The following is a 4,928-nucleotide window of genomic DNA, read 5'->3' on the forward strand; positions in this document are numbered from 1 at the left end:
TGCCACTTTGTAAAGAAAGACTAACAGTGCACTCGAGCTAAACAAACTGCCCATAGACACAAATGACATAATTGTCACGGAACACACACAGGAGAGAGAGATCCAAATGCAGTATACTTTAATAGGGTAACCCGTACTCACAAAACTAGTCCAGGCAAGGGTCAAAATCCATATAAGCAATCCAAAGACACACGACATGAACAAGGAACGGGAGTGTGGGGACAATATACAAGGACTCCGTGACAAACACTGAAACAGAAAGGGTATATATCAGTGGTGGGCCGTCAGGGCCAGCAAGGCCTTCTCTGCTGGCCTAAACACTATCAGAATCATTGACTTGAATTTTAATATATATTTTTTATGAATGAATATTAAATTATTCCCAATAGTCCATTCTCGTAATTTCATAGCTTTTCTCTTGGTTGCGCTGCTTCAAGTAGTGTATGTTTATTTTAGCGCTTTTATCCAATCATATTTCAGCCATCATGTGTTGCCAGGGTCAAATATATCTGCCTCGAGGCCTTCAGAATCGATAGTGCGGGCGCCTGTAGCTTAAAATGAATGGCAATGAAACTGTTGCTTTAACCAATCAGATAATCAGTCAGATTTAATAAGCCAATCAGATTTCGAGTTGACTGCACCGGGGCCATCTAGCAGGCATACAATAACGTAAGCATTTCCACGCCCTTTGATTGGATGGTCAGAGCGTGTACTATTATTACTGATAACCGCATCAGTAGCGAACTGTGTAAACTAAAATATATTCCTGTAGATTTAATAGTTTTTCAACCCACAAATTAATGTTTATTTCCTCCTTCGACCACCAGCAGGTTCAAACCTACCGGAAAAAAATCCCTTATTCAGCTTTATTCAGCTTACGCAGAGTCTCGGAAACACTATCGATCTGTCCGGGTAAAAACAGAACTGACTGCAATGTAAAGTTATGCCAGGGCTGATTTTGAAGGCAAAAGTCCCGCTGATCTCATTGATATCGTTCAAAAATCTGTGTGAGAGCTTGTGTCGGCTGTAACGTTACACATCGTCATGTTGTGCGGTGTTTTCCCGGTTTACTGCTTCTGTCGAGCAGACACTCGCAGCACTAAAGCGAATTAAAACTTATGCCAGAAATACGACGGGACAGACTTGACTTTCAGCACATAGCCTCGATGGCAATAGAAAAGGTTGTTGGGACTGAAACGCACAGACAACCTGTACATCCAAGTAATTTAAGTCTTTTTGAGGAAAGAAATTAGGATGGATTTTGTATAAACAATAGTCAGTAGTTTTGGTGAGTATAATGCATTTTTTGCCCCCGTTTTTGTCCGTGCATAATATTTTCTTCCTAATTTTCTTGTAAATTTATGATCGAAGCAACTTCTTTTTTCAAACATTAATACTATTGTAACCATTGAAGGATAAGACAAGGGAGGATCCGTTTCCGAATTTATAATCGGAACGCAAGAACCACTTTACACTAACACAAAAGCCGAACTCACTCGCTCGTTTCTCTCTACCCGGCCTTTCCCGAACTCACCGCATTAACCCTATAACTGCCGGTGCAAAATAAAAACAGGAATTGAACTGTTTTTCGTTATTAATTCAGGTTGGACATCACTGAAGGCCTAGGTGTGAAATGCACGGCCCGCCACTGGTATATATACACAAGTGCAAACAAGGTGACGAGAAACAGCTGAAGGAAATGAACAATCAGTGACAGACAGGATTATGGGAAATGTAGTGAAAATGCCTAGACACCGTGAAAACTGAGACCTCTAATGTTAAACCCAGGGAACCACCAGACACTGTGACAATAATTGATCATTTTTTGTCCAATTTTCATTCTATAAATGTTAATCTAGATAATACTGTATTATTACTTTGTCTTCTGGGTACATTTTATCTTCACAAAGCCAGAAACATTCACTGTAATCCCAATTCTGACATAAAGACCCATTTTACTTCCTTTAAGAAAAAGTCAAAACCTTTGAAAACAAAGGCTTCGGAAACTATCATCCGTGAGTCTGTTGTAAGGAACCTTTCATTTTTCATGATAACAAAATATTATATTGTCTTGATTTGTGTCATTTTTATAATCAATCGTGATGATGTCCGTATGCCCCACCCACCCCCTTGATTATTACTGTTAATATCAGTATCCTTTCATTTGCAAAAAAAGCCTTGAGACTAAACACGTAATAGCCTATGCATGTGCATGTGCACAGTTTTCACATATTTTTTGTACTTGACACAGAGATGATAAGGGTGTCGTTTTCAAAAACTTGCACTTTGAATACAGTTTCCAAGCCACCAAAACGATGTTGCAAATGATCTCCTTCGGTTTTAGTTGAAAAAAGTGTCGTGTAAACGACGGCTTGGTGTCTTATGTTGTTTGATTGGTTTGTTTTACCCTTTTTGGAGCTGGACAGTCATGGTCACAATTATTAAATGTGTATAAAGTAATTATATTTTCTATAAACTAATACACAATAATATATTTATAATTTGAAATTGTTTCAAAAGCCTTGATAGTGAACAGATGACATATAAAAAATGAATTATGCATGAGATGCACTTTGGCCCCCGCAGTTCTGTTCTTATATCCATAAGCACAACGCTATACTGTATGCGCTCGTGGATATTCAAGAGCTTTTATAACTCTCCGATCACATTCGATCCATAAACAGTGTGATGGAGCGCACCATTAGGCCCAGAGAAACAATTATATTTAATTATGTAAATAGCTGAATCACCCAATAAAATCCAAAGAGGAATGGAAAAGGCAGCCAGGTCAGCAGATATTTTCCGAGGCGCTGGAATAGCTCACTCTTGCGAGTTGTGGCATCACAGCTTGATTTTTCACAGTCCCAATCTCGAGAGTTAATTGAAGTCAATAACATTTAGCCCCTGGGGTGGAATTTAAATGGTTTGTTGCAGGTGAGTACTTTAAAACCCTACGATACTTTGATTTATACTCTCTCGCTCTAGTGGAAGAAAACATTCTATGGCACAAAGCAAATCGCACAAAAGACGGAGGTAATTGTGATCACAGCATTCTTGTACAACATTTCTATAGACACAGGGAAAATCAATATCAATTTGACAGTTCAGGGAAAGACAAGTTACTGTGCACTGTGCACACAATGTGACAATACCACAACCAACATATATTTTAACACTCATTCATTCATACAAAAACAAAAAGCACAGTATGTGGTACAAAACAAGCTATAATTAGTCACTAATAAGAATAAACCCTGCTAACCTGCATGGATTATCATGCTGCTATATGCTGGTTCAGTGCTGCAATAAAATGAGGATAATCGAGTGATAAATGATGAAAAAAAAAAGCTTTGGTGGTATTAGAATTAAACTGAAACTGTCAACTAATAACATAAAACACTACCTTTAAGCAACACGTTTTTGTGCAGTAGTTTTCAAAAGGAGGATAAATGACTTCACTGTCGCAGTAGGAAGCACCTCTGGGTGATGTGTGTTGGAGTCGAGGTGGAAAATCTACTGCAAACTTTTCAAACAGATCCAGACAGCTGTGAAACCTACTTCTGATACTCAAATAGAAATATAGAGGCAATAGTCACCCACAGAATATGACTTTTTATGTGGTCTCAGAGGCTGGATACAGTCTTGCATTACCTATGTTTCCATCCACCTTTTTTATGCACATTTGGGGTACTGCCTAAAAAAACGTTAGATGGAAATGGCAAGATGCACATATATTCAAAAAATGCGCATACAAATTGAGGCAGATACATATTTTATCCGATAAGACGACATGCACATAAACTACGATGGAAACACATTTACCGAATAAATCACGCAACAACTCACACGACTTTGCCTCAACAGAGAATAACAGTAAATTAAGTGCATGTTAATGTTTTTATATACCAGTTATGTCTTTTCATCAAGATGAATTTAAACAACATGTCCTCTTTTTGAGGGATCGATCTAATGCTATTAAAAATTGATCTTAAGCTGTAAATTACTTTCCAAGTAAAGGCATAATTATATTTGCAGCCCCTCTCTGTTAAAAGCATCCTATTATTAGTTTTAATAAACAGTCGTGTCCATAATTTCCCATCTTAAAAAAAATCTATGTTTAGCATTTAAAAAATGTTGGACATCTACAAAATTGGCCAAATAAATTATAGTAGGCTAAAGTAATTACATTTTTATAGAAAAGTGCACATTTAATTTTAATGAACCAGTTCTGTCTTTTCATCAAGATGAATGAACTCTATGTCCTCTTTTCGAGGGAATAGCATTAAACATGTATTTTAAACCGTAAGTGACTTTCTCAGTAAAGGTCATGTTTGTGTCCTCTTTCCGTGTCTTTCAAGTGTCCAGGTTTGTTTTGGAGCAGATGGTTCCGGAAGCAAGCGGACTCATTCCATCTCAAGTGTTGCTTCACTTCTGAATGGATAAACACAAGCCATGAGTGAGTTTTACATTGATAAATGAGGGAGGAATCCAGTCTCCTGCTGGAAACGCACCACTGACACCAGCCCACTTATCCCACAAGCTTCCATGGATATGGGACAAGGTCTTCTGTTTATTTTTAGACTTACAAGATCTTTCCAAACCTGAAGCTAGCTGTCACAGATTACGCTCCCTAGTTTCCTATAAACACACAGACCTTTTCAAAGGACTGTGTGCAAAGACTACATAGATGAGCATGGACTGATGGGTTTAAAATAGCCCAGTTTTATATTCATACTGTTGCATCACTTGTGTTCCTCAAAATAACAAGTTTACAATGGAGACAATAGGGAATCATTAGACTACTGCTGGATTTTGTGTGGTGTGTCCAGCTGCTGAGAAGACATCCTAGTAGTTCTGGTGACATAAATAACAAAGATTTCAGAATGTTTTTGTCACAAAAAAAATAAAAAAACATAAAAATACCTGAA

Source organism: Phoxinus phoxinus, assembly GCF_949152265.1.
Source record: "Phoxinus phoxinus genome assembly, chromosome: 6".
Taxonomy (NCBI): Eukaryota; Metazoa; Chordata; class Actinopteri; order Cypriniformes; family Leuciscidae; genus Phoxinus; species Phoxinus phoxinus.